Source organism: Melospiza georgiana, chromosome 3 (genome assembly GCF_028018845.1).
Source record: "Melospiza georgiana isolate bMelGeo1 chromosome 3, bMelGeo1.pri, whole genome shotgun sequence".
Taxonomy (NCBI): Eukaryota; Metazoa; Chordata; class Aves; order Passeriformes; family Passerellidae; genus Melospiza; species Melospiza georgiana.
The window spans coordinates 20,681,605-20,694,797 of record NC_080432.1 but is presented as its reverse complement, the minus strand read 5'-3'; positions in this window follow the sequence as shown (position 1 = coordinate 20,694,797).

Here is a 13,193-nt window from a genome sequence, read left to right as displayed (position 1 = left end):
CTGCATTTCTCTCGTGGAGGGACATCTCTCTCTGAGGAGAGCCAAGGCTTATTGCAGTCACCCTCTATCAATCATGTCCAGAAAATAAAGTGACATTTATCTTGCCAAGCACTTGTCAATGCCAATTTTCAACCACCTCAAGGAAAAGATGCAATTCCTGCTCCTGTAACTGTTGAAGCAGCAGAACTGCCTGGCAGTAAGCAGGGAATTTGCTCTCCTGGCAAGGTTCCACAGGCTCTGAGGGCTGTAAGCAGCTGGTGATGCTCTTTCATGCCACCCAAAGAGTTTTGGCTAGTCAGTGCTGAAAACAAAAGCCATAACCATGTGTTTCTTTCCATGACAGCTCTCTGCTCTCTCTCAGGTGACAGCAGCCTGCTCCTCTGCATCTAGTTACTAAAAATGTAGAATTGTGCACATGTGGGAATATCACTGAGATTGGGGCCAGAAGGGAGTGCAGGGCTTTAAGACTCTATTCTGTGTGAAAAAACCTCCAATTGTGAGAAATGGTCAATCATTGAGCAGCTGGGAAATTCAAATGCTAGATAAGGAGAACAGAAATGGTTCAGAATGGTTCAGCTTTTGTAAGAGTCACAGTGAATCACGTCTTTGACAGCAGACAGCTGCAAAATCTATTGATCAAAAAAAAAAAAATTAAAATAGAAAGATGGAAAGCCATACCTGTATCGATTGGCCATTTATCATTTGAGATGTGTTTTAAAGCCAGTGGAGGAGGCAAGAAGAGCTTTAGCATTCCTGCATGAGAGATGGACTCGTGTTTCCCTGACAGCCCCAGTGCCTGCAGGCCGAACAATGCAAGCACAGCCAGATGTGCCAACAGCTGGGCAGAGCCCTTCCATCTGCATTTCTTGAATTTTGATTCCTCCTGCCATCCCTAAAAATCTTCCCAAGAACTTCCCAAGAAGCACCCCTGCTCCCATCCCAGGTGTGTTGTATTTTCTGGGACCCCTGTCAAAGGGAAGAATGATAAATCTGACTCCATGTTCTTAGTTTATTATTTCTATTATTATTTATTATTTTATGATATGATATATATATTATATTATATTATATTATATTATATTATATTATATTATATTATATTATATTATATTATATTATATTATATTATATTATATTATATTATATTATATTATATTATATTATATTATATTATATTATATTATATTATATTATATTATATTATATTATATCATAGAATGCTATACTAAAACTATACTAAAGAATACAGAAAGGATACTTACAGAAGGCTAAAAAGATAATAATGAAAACTCGTGACTCTTTCCAAAGTCCCAACACAGCTTGGCACTGATTGGTCAATAAGTCAAAAACAATTCACATGAAACCAATCAAACAACCACCTGTGGGTAAACAATATCCAACCACATTCCAAAGCAGCAAAGCACAGGAGAAGCAAATCAGATAATTATTGTTTTCATTTTTCTCTGAGGCTTCTCAGCTTCCCAGGAGAAAAATCCCAGGCAAAGGGATTTTTCAGAAAATATGACGGTGTGCTGTATGAAACCCAGTGTGCTGCACATCTCTGTGTGCTGCACATCTCTCTGAGATTCCCTCCTGTCCCTTTGGCACAGGGGAAAAGAGGCTGCAGCAGAGGACCCGTGACCACAGAAGGGGAAAGAGCAGCACAGGGCACCTTTCCAAGGAGAATCACCTCTGTTATTAACCAAAACATTGCAACTTTCAGCTGAACTGTTATCAGTATTCAAATCTGCACCCTTCATTTCCCTCTCTCTTGTTCCAGACTCCCAGGCAGGCCAACAGCAATGAAACATTTACGAATGAGGGCGAGAGGTGTGGAAAATCACAGGGTGAGGGTGGAAAAGCAGCGCAATTATTTTTGTTTAATATTAATATACTACTGAAACCTGGCTAGTAGGCATGGGACAGACAAAATGTAAATGACTTTAATGTCATGAAGCAGCTCCCAGCAGGATGCAGAAGCCTTACCCTGGTGGAAGGGAATACATGCATATTCAAAGCCTTTTACCAAAGCGGTGAAGAAAAGAGAAGCAATATTTCCTTTTGACTTGGAATTCCCACTTCTGTTCAGCTGGGAATAGAGGCATAATTAATCAAAGTATTTAAATAAGTATCTTTCTGCCTTACTCAGAGCTGTGCAAAAAAAAATTTTTACAGTTCGGTAGCTAAATCAAAATAATAATAGTATAAATATTTTTAAGATTTCTGAAATGAAGCTTCAGGCTCCCTCAAGTATTTTCAGTGAGCAGAGATAATGGATTTAACTGAAATAAGGTGTTATTCTTTCAGTTCATACTTTTGCTATTTATAATAAATAAATCATTATAAATTATTTATTTATTTATAATAAATTATATTATTTCATGTTAAGTGCTCTTTATTTATTTTAAACACACAGAGCTAAATTTGTCCCTAACAGGTTGCTCTGAAGGAAAAAAAAGTGCAGGAATAACTCACAGCCCCCTCAGGAGCTGATCACCCTCACCAAAACCCCACAGACCCAAAAATCAATGCCAGAAAAAGTTCCAAGTGTGGCTGCCAGCTCTCCACCACCATGGGAATTCTGCCTGCTTTATTTGGGTGGCACAAAGTCAATTTAAGCATAGTGCATTTTATTAAAGCCATTGATGTATTCAGTGTGAAACAAGCTGATTTTCAGGCACACACACCTCCCTGTCTTTGGGCCTAGGTTATAAATGCAAGCTGCAGCACTAAGTACAAACTGAGAATAACTGCTCAATTTAATTTTAGGCTTTAATTTGATTCATTAACTTGGTGGCACCTTGGGTGACGAAAGGTATTTGGTACCCAGGAAGTGGAGGAGGAACATTTTTAGCATGAGGAGAAGTAAAAAAGTCATTCAGTCCCCTGGGAAAGAGAGGGAGAGAGAAAATGAGAGCAGCAGGTAATTTATTGCTGGTTTAACAAGAAGCTGTAAGCTGAGAGGAGGGGATAAGAATTATAAAGTGCTGTAAAAACAACATCTCTATCGAGGCCCTGATGCTCAGTGTCCAGAGTTATGAGTTGCACTCCCCTGCCTTGTTTCTTGCTACTCTTATTTCAGACATGAAGAAGGACCTGGGAGCTCTAAAACCTTGTCCCTTTTATTCACCTCTGCGAATTGCTCCCATAAAAAACATTACCTTTCCTGATAAATCCTGCCTCCAGAACATCCTCAGAGCCTGGCTACTCCCAGCACAGCACAGCAGAGCTCAGGGCTTGGTCCTGGAGCCTGCCACAGGTAGGATCAGGGAGGTGGCGACCTGTGGGCTTTGCACATCTTTATTTATATAAATATATATTTATTTATTTGCATACGTATTTAGAAAAGAAGTGGCAAATCAGGAGGTGGTGACCTGTGGGATTTGCACATATTTATTTATATATATATATTTATTTATTTGGAAAGGAAGTGGCAAATCCCATGGAGATGCTGCTTTACACTGCACAAAACTTCATTTTTTGCTGGAAGCTGCAACTTCCCACAGGCCTTGTCTCATGGATCCACTAAAGGCAGCAGGGCATGAGGCAGGGATCCTGGAGATCCTGCCTCCTAAAAGGCACTGCCTCCTATTCCCTGAAAGAGCCTTAGGACTCCAGGCACCTCCACTCCTCCTCCCAGTCACTGATTTGAAGTGTTCTGGGGCTCTTTTGTCCAGCTTCAGACCTGACAAGAACACCCCCACACATCCTTAAGAAAATGAAGATGTTAGTGAATTAAATTCTCGGCTCTCACAAATGTCCTCTGATACCTTTGGGGACACAATGGTCCTGATTCTCATTCACATGAGGGGCTGTTTGTGCTGCTGCACTAAAAGAAATTGCTATCTAGGCTTTGCTGTAAATCCAAATTAGGCCCCTAATGCTGCTGCTGGGGAGAGGATTAAATTTATCACAAGCAATTGGTATGTAATATTTCGTATTCCCCAAGCAAATCCTCTCAGAGCAGAATGAAAGCCCATACATTGTGTATGTAATCCAAATGGAAGGACTCTTTTTCTTCATGTTAGACAAAATATTAAAAAAAATTAAAATTGACTCCTTTACAACTTTCCCGTATTGATAGATGTTTTATAATTTATTTTCATGCCAAAAAGATGCCAAAAGAAAACAAACAAAAATGAGTAAAAATAATTACCAAGGCTTCCCATGCATCCAGAGCCTGATTTACTCATTAAGGTGACAAATGACCCTGAAATTGGCTCAGCTGGTCAGAGCAGGGTGCTAATAATGCCAAGACTGTGGGTTCAATCCCATATGGGCCATTCACTTAAAGAGTTGGACATGAAGATCCTTCCGTGTCCTTTCCATCTTTGCTTCACCAAGCCCTCAGCCCCTCTGTCCCAGTGCAAGGCTCACAGCCCAGCCTGGATCCCTCCCTTTTCCTCTCCTTCCTTCCCTCCCTTCTTCTCTCCCTCCTCTTGCAGTCAAAATAACTTGTCAGCAGTCCAATTGCATTGCACTGCTTCATATTTATTCATGCTGACTTCTGAACCAGAGACAATAAATACTCCCACTTTAAGCTCTGAATCCCCCCCTTCTAGGATGCACAGCACATGGTAATCAATAAATACGCAGAACCTGCTGCTTCCACTGCCAGAGGCTTGGAAAATCCACATTCACTTCCTCCCATTCCTACTTCAGTCCTACTTCGGTTCACCTCTATTTTAAAGCACCCAGGCTGTTGGGAAGGAGGTATCCTAGAAGGATCTGCTTTGCAAAAGATTGTTTAAATCTTCTTTATCTTGCTTCTGGGTTTGATCCTGAACATACAAAAGTCAAAGCAAACTCTGCCAGAGGTGGTTGAGAGCAGCTTTGAGGATGAAGGGTGAAAATCACACTCCAGAACCTATTTCATACTTCAGTTTTGGAAAGCCATATTGAGGGCAGTAGTTCAAAGAGTTCCTTAGCAATCTTAATAGAAAAAAAAAAATAAATCAGAAAACAAAGCAAACCCCAAATAAACAGCAAACAAAACAGGCAGAAAAGGAAAAACCCACCAGAAGAATTTTTTGTTTCCTAAAACTGGCACTGCAATCACAGAGGTGTTCCCAACCATGCTGCTGGATTTTTGCTCTGGAAATACTGAGGAGGTTTTTCTTTCACCCCCAAGCTGAGGAAAAAATCAGACTCAAGCCTAGAATTGGGAGTCCCTCAGCTAAAGGCACTGATAGCAGCACTGCTATTTGTGCCTGAAGAATTAGGAGCTGAGAAATTCTCCTTCTGTTTCAGGTAGGCTGCACCCAGCCTCTGTCAGAGCATGAGCAGGTATCAGAGGCACACGTGTGCTAGAAATTAATTTATGTCATCAGATTAATTTATATCATCAAGCTAATTTATGTCATCAAGCTAATTTATATCATCAAACTAATTTATATCATCACGGTAAGAGGCACCAGTGCTTGGACAAACACTTCATCTTCTGCTCTTGCAGAAGCCAATTTTGGGATAAGGCAAAAGCATTTATATCTAGTCCAAGGGGGTTTTAGGTTTAAAGCTCTGGTCACTGGAGGGATCTAAAGATCTGTGGGGTTTCATTCATTTGTAGTTGCTGTGGTTGCCTCTAAAAGCCAAGGAACAGAGCAAGCTCTGGGTGTGGGAGCTTTCAGAAATGTCAAAGCAGGTTGGTTCCATTTTCAGAAAGAATTATCTTTACAAATGCCTAGCAGAGAACAAAGCCAGCAAAATGAGAACCCTGCTTCAAACATGTGAATTACAGATCCCTTGATCATTTTTATCTGCCCATTCATCCATTCCCTCCCCCAGGGAGTTTTGTACTGCAATATGAGCCCTTAGATGTGTCAGGAATACCAGGTAGCAGCATTAATATGCTCCCCTACCACCAAACCAGTTGCAGGAGCTTGGAGGGAGCAAAGTTTTCAGCCTTTCTGCATGCAGAACAGTGCTCAGCCACAGAGATTCAAAGCTGAGGAATCCACAGGCAGACAATCCTGCTCCACACAGCTTCTGCAGCACAATCAGCCCATGCATAATTGTTAATGGTGCTGTTAAAACTTTCATGGTGTTGTTTGCCAGATGAAGACACCTCCTTCATCCCACTGCTCACAGCTTCCACTGACAACACTGCCGTGGGGCAATGTTGACAAGAAAATGAAGGCAAGGCACATCCCACCTCCAAAACCTCCCTGATCTCAGGTCTTTGCCAAAGCTGTTTGGTGCTTCCAAGTCAAGAGGTGAGTGCTGCAACAAACGTGGGGGGATTGTCTCAAAGGCTGAAATAAAGGCAGCCTGCTGAGTCTCACCATCTTTATGCTCCTGGCAGCCCCCAGCACTGTGTGAATAAGGAGGGGCCATGCCCAGAGGGTAAATGGCACTGCCCTGGCCCCACTAAATTCTCTTTTCATCCCTCATGCTGCTGCTTGGGAGTATGGGCCATGACAGGGGGAAGTGTTAATGCTGATATCCAGTGCACAGAGCTTGGGCTTCCCTCCCAGGTTTATTTACTTATTTAGATTTAACTCACTCATTGGGCTGGACTTCCCTCCCAGCCACAGGAGGGGAGCCAAGCCACTTGTTCATCTTCAGAAATTTCAATCCTGTTACCTTGCTTCTGACTCTGCTCCTGATAGAGGCAGTGTTAGCAAGGTACCAGGTGTTCCCCACACTTGCAGCCCGTCTGGTGAGAAGGATCAGGGAAACCAGGCTGGCAGGAGGAAGGGGTAGACCTTTAACTCTTCCTGCTCCTGTTTCTGTTCCTCCTCTTCCTCCTCCAGTCCTGTTCCCCAAATACCTCCTCTGCCACTGAAACCTTCACAGATATTCAGAAATTTTGTGTACAAAATTCACATAACATTATAAAAATGTGATAAAATCTATCTGTATAATTTTGGTATTAACTATGCAAAATTTATTTAGATATAATTTTATATAATATTTATATACTTAAAAAAAAAAAAAAAGGGAGGCAAGATGGAGAACTTGATGTTTTCTGTTTGCCCTCTACAGCTGGTCACTCTCATGCTTTCTCAAAATCTCTGCTTGTCAGAGTGACTCTGAGATATGTACAAACCTCTTTACCAGCCCAGCAGCCGAAGGAGGAGTCAGGATTCTTCTGTTCTGGTTCTCAAGGTTGTTTATTTGCTGTTATCTATAATATTATTTCTCCAACCTGATGAGGTCTGTCTGGCAGGTCGGGTTGAGGCACACTGACTGCCTCAGAGGCAGTGTTGTCTTTTTATACTAAAAACTACATGTGCATTATTTACAATAATTTCCCAGTACCTATCACCTATGTTAGACAGTGAGCTTCTACCTTAAACCAATCCAAAAGTGCCAACATCACAGCAGAAGATGGAGGCCAAGAAGAAGAAGGAGAAAGACAACATGCCCAGATTCCTCCATCTTTCCTCCTGGATCCCCATTCTAAAAACCCCACAAATCTGTTTTTCACCCTGTGACAAACTAATTATTATTCTACTCTCTTGACTTGTAATTCTTCATATAAGGTTGGTAATTGCTTTTTCCATGGGTCAAAATCAAAGTAACAGGGGTTTTGGGCTCTGTGCCAAGGTCTCCAAGCCCCTTGGCAGGGTCTCGAGTCCTCCAGGATAAAGCAAGAGGAATTTTCTGGGTTCTGACAGTGCTCCACTGAGGAGCACCTGGAGGTTGAATTTCCTTACTCAGCTTCTTCCCTGCCTCCGTGCAGCCTCTCTGCTAGGCACACTAATGGGAACCTGTGGAAATGGGCATCCAGCCGCTTGGAGACACAGACCTAAGGACATTTTTTCAACCCCAGGATTGCTTCAATACAAAACCAAAGCTGTTTAAGAGCTTTGGTCCAAATTGATAACATTAAAAAGTGAGGAAAGCTACCTCAGCAAGCCTTTGCCTTTCTTTATGGTTGGAATCCTGGAGCTCTGCTTTGCCATGAAGAGTTTTCCAATTCCCTGCCTCCAGCCAGAGCAGGGTCTGTTCCGTCCATACCTGCAGTGCTCCTTGCACCAAGAAGCCTTCGTCTCATGTGGGGACTGAGCAATTAGTGGCTGCCTACAGAGCACCAAAACCTGGCCCCAGGAATGAAATGAAAGTGAAAATGGTAATTAAGCTTTCCTGACGAGAAAAAAGACAGACTCCAAGGAACTGAGCATAAAAAGAAAATAACAAAAGCTCTGTCAAAATGTACTACACTATTTTTAGCTTTTCTTTATTTTCTGGGGACAATAACTTTGCATTAATGTAGTGTCTTCCATATATTGATCAATTAAGGGTTCCTCTAACAGCCAGAAATGTTGTTGTCATCCCAAAGATGTGAAGAGTGCTGTCTTGGCCAGAGAACACCTCCTGAACCAGGGACAGAGCCCAGTTTTTGAAAATTCCACATCCTGAAGTTCCCTCACCATGGCGTCTCTCCCTTTCTTCCATCCATATTCAAAGAAAATTTAAATTGCAAGACAATAAACTCAAACAGCTTTAATATAATAACCTCCCAGAATTATTACCAAGGGAAAGGAGAGACTGGAGACCTTCCTGGATGTCCATTATCATACAATCAAAGAATCATGGAATTGTTTAGGCTCCTAGGACTTATTTGGCCTGCTCTGCAGGTGGGTGGTGTGTTGCAATTGATGGATTTTGTTGCAAAGGATGAAGCAGGGATGTGGGGAGACATGGAGGGAGCAAATTCCTGCTGTGCAAGACCTGGAGATCCTGCTCTGGTGTCTGCAGCTCTGAGGGCCAGGGAGGTCTCACCTCCACTTCTGTCCTCCAGTCCCACATTTGGAAATAATTGGACCACTGTAAAAAATGGTCTGGGCTGGAAGGGACCATAAAGAGCACCTGGTTCCACCTCCCTGCCATGCTCCTTCCTATTTCATGATTTATTTCTGATGCTGTAGGTCTGTCCTGGGTGCCAGCCCCATATTACATCCAAGGCCCCAAATCTTGCTCCTCTAGGCCCCAGTGGTCAATCCAGACTTCTCTAGGATGGCTCAATATGGACAATCCCCCAAATGGATTAAGGAGAAAGGGAAACAGTACAAGGGAAGAGTTGTGGGGATTCACCTGCTGTGGCTCCAATGGCATTACTAAAAGTAACATGGAATTGAGGTGTTGAGGAATTAATAGTGTACAGCAGTCAGCTCTGTGGGCTGGTTTAAAATTTCTCTGTGGGTTGAGAAATTAAACCCACTCAAGGCCGCTCCCCTTTCCCCCCCCACCTCTTCTGATAATGCAGGAACACTGGGAGGAATTATAGGTCAGAACACAAATTTGCTGAAAAATCCCAATAACCACAAGAATATTCATAAAAGAGTGTGGAAAAGAGGGATTTTTACCCACAAAAATTGGGTATTCACCACCAAAAAAATAAAAACACTTCCTGAAGAGAGTGTGTGGTATAGAGCAGACTAAAACCTCCCCCCCCCTTGTCTCTGTACCCAGGACACTGCCAAAAAAACCAGAAGGATAACAAATTTCATTTAATAGTAGCTTTCCAATGGCTGGAAATGAATATTTTAAAGGAAGAGTGGGGATACTCACAGGGATGATTTCACTATTATTTTGAACAACACTAGAGCTTTCTGCTTTTGTCAGGGATTGTCTGTTATTTGCACAGTGCCTAAAGCTGCTTCTCTCCCCTGGCCTGAGCCATTATGGAAATAATGAGAAGAACAACAGCAGCCACCGTGCTCTGTATGCTAATGGCCCCGAGCCGAGGTGAGGGCGGGTTACAGAGAGCTGGCAAGGATGAAGAGAGAGAAAAACAACAAGGTTTGGATATGACAGGAACGTTTAATGATGACTGCATAAACAGTGGGGAGCTGAGAGGCCAGAACTTTGGTGGAGGAGCAAAATCCTGCTGCAGGGATGCATTGGAAAGGCAATAAATGCAGCACACAGTGGTGGAACTGCTGGAAAAAGAGAATGTCATAAGGAGAATTTGTATTTTCACCCCTTTCTCTTTTTTTTTTTTTCCTTTTAATTCTTAAGAAGAAGGTGGAAAACAAACATCCTTTCTCTGAGAAAAGAATAAGAGGGATTCTATTGGTGCCACAAGAAACTGGCTGTGAATGTGAAATTCTTCATGACAAAGATGATCAGCAGACTGTGAGGATGTGTGAGCAGGCCATACCGATAAAACTGATGCATTCAGGACACACTGCACTGGAAATAAAAGAGAAGCTGTAGGATCACAAGTAAATTAAATGAAAATTAAAGCCAACCTTTAAGATGGGATGTTTAATTCTGCACTGTTCAGGAGGTACTGTCGCAGACATCTTTTCATGAAAATCCTTTCCTTAGGATTTTTTCCTCCTGAGAAGCTGAGAGGCCTCAGGAACAAAATGTAAACATTGATTATCTGCTGCTGTGGAATGCAACAGGTGCAGCTGTGATTGGCCCATGTTGGATGTTTGTAATTAATGGCCAATCGCAGTCAGCTGGCTTGGACAGAGAGTCTGGGACAGCTGCCTTTGTTACTCATTCTTTTCTATTCTTAGCTTAGCTAGCCTTCTGATGAGAATTTTTCTTCTATTCTTTTAGTATAATTTTAATGTAATATATATAATAAAATAATAAATCAAGCCTTCTGAAACATGGAGTCAACATTCTCATCTCTTCCCTCATTCGAAAACCGCTGTGAACACTGTCACAAGGTACATACCAGAATCCCACATAAAAAGAAAGGTTTTGGTAAAATGCAGGATGCTGCTTAGCCCTGGTCAAAGCTGCTTAGTCCTTTGCCTTTTGAAGAACCTGTCCCATGGGGCACACAGGATTGTAAGAAAAAATGGGCAAATCTGAGCAATTTTAGCAGATGCAAAGATGTTCACAAAGGCAAGAGGACAATAACTAAGCAGGAGCCATGCACTGCCCTGGCCCCAGTAAATTCTCTTTTCATCTCTCGTGCTGTTGCTTGGGAATATGTCAAAGCCATGACAAGGGGAAGTGTCTGGAATTTTGTGCTAGGGAGTCAAAACATTTTTTGATTTTATGAGGGATCTTTGTAGAGGGACCTTGTTTACTATATTTCCAAAAAAATACATGGAGTAAAACTCCCTGTTACCCAAATTCCTCCCAAGAACATTACATTACGATGTTCTGTTGATTTTTCTCTGACCTTTCCTACTTGTCCTTGTGTTTACTGCTTCCACCTCACAATACAGCAAACCTCTTTTGCCCCTTCCATTCCTCTGGGATGAGTCCAGTTTATGCCATCAGGCTTTTTCTGGCATATCTATTGCCTAAAGTATATATAAAAAAAACGGTAAGTTGCCTCTTCATACTCAATTGAAACAGCTAATCTATTTGATTGCTAATCATATAGAATTATTAATAAAATGTGAATATTTATCTATTTGACCCCTCTGTGAGGTGACTCTCATCAGCCCCACCCACAGCTCTGCAGTCCCAGCACCCTCTCCATCTCTCCATGTCTCCTGTCAGTCAGCAGCTCTTGCTCCAGGCACTACCTGGGGCAGATGCTGCTGGAAGCAATGCCAGACAGGTCCCGCAGCTAAGCACAAACCCTGCTGTCTTAGTGGAAAGCATGCAAAATGCATTCTTTGGAGATGGTTTTATTCCAGATTCTTTTTTTTGTTGTGTGTGTGTGAATAGCTTTTCAAACCTCCTTAATATAAAAATCCAACAGTGTATGTCTAAAAAATCTGAGTGTGAAGGGAACAGCTTTATGAAGCTAATGGCTTTCCCTCATTTCTCCTCCAAGTCATTCCAGAGGGTAGGAGGACCAGGAGTTGGAAAAGAGCTGGAAGAACCTTCCTAGGCTGGTGCTGAGGCACCCAAGCCAAACCCACCTGGAAGATAATTCAGAGCAGGTTTTGGGCTGACAGCAGCTGCCATCCTCGTGCCCAAAGAGACACCTTGGGCTGTGTTCACTGGACCAGCACACAGAGATGGACATGGCCAGATCTCTAATGTAGACCCTGGGGAGCAGAAGGCATCACCCAATCTTTCAGTCAGTACAACTCAGAGGTTTAAATGTTAATTCTTTTAGTTCTAGGGTCCCTCTTGCTTCTAAACAATGCTTTTTCAAAAAAATTATTTATTTTTTTAAATTGGGTTTAATCATTTCCCAGAGAAGTGCTGGAGACTCTGCTGTCCCTTGACCCTCAGCCACAAGCTGGGGACCAAGAGAGCTGAAAGACTGAGCCCCCCCCCACCAAAGAGCAAAAGTTAGAAAGAACTGATTTGGAAATAAATTGACTGAAAAATCTTTATTGCTAAACACAGCATATGAAATAAAAATAAAAAAGGAACACAAATGGGGTGGGAAAATTTTCGAGTTCTCAGAAAATTACTTTTCTGCCTACTGAAATGTTTCAGCAGATACATTTAGCCCAGCCTTTCTTTGCATACTGAGACAACTCAGAAAATGCTTCCTGACATGGATAAGACATTCCCTAATGCTCCTTATTTAGTATCTTCTTTATAACCAGATTTATAGCAGTAGTCCCATGAAGATAACCCTTAATGTGATGATTAGGGCAGATTTATTATTCGAGCCTAGCCCATCTTCTCCCCTTTTGCCAGTAATTTGGTGGCATACAGAGCTGAGGTTGATGGTCTGCTTAAGCATGCAGCTAGTATGAGTCTCAATTACTGAAATGAGCTATTGAGAAAAGTTTAGGAAGCCTCCCCATGCTCCTCATCACCTTCTAAACAGTCAAAGCTCTCTCACCAAGAGAAAGAGTTGGCCCTTGCTCATTTCCCTTTAGGCAATGCCATCACATTGCAGCTGCCCAGTCAGGTTCCCCCTTAGAGATAACAGCCCATCAAAAATTTACAGAGTGCCAGGGAGCTTCCAGCTCCAGCATGGCACAAATTAATAGCATCTCACATCAGCAGCAGGAAACAGAGTTGTTCTTTGGAGTTCCTCATGCCAGTAATGACAAAAGGCAGATGGGCAGGTCAGGAGCAAAACGTCCACTGCCCACAGGCAGCTCCAGGTTTCTGCATAGCTCTGATGGGACTGTGAAAGAAACCTCTAAGAAATGCACAGAGGGTTCTGTAGGCTGCTGCAGGGGCTGGGGAAGCTCTGCTGTTTCCTCCTTGCAGCAGTGCAAAGGGCTGAAGGCTGCCAACATCTCTGTCTTGACACTGTCAAGGGGGGCTATTTACAGACGTGAATGAGACGGGGCTGCTATGGAAAATGTCTTGAGCTGTTTATTTTTCAGCATCAGTCTCATTAAATGATTATG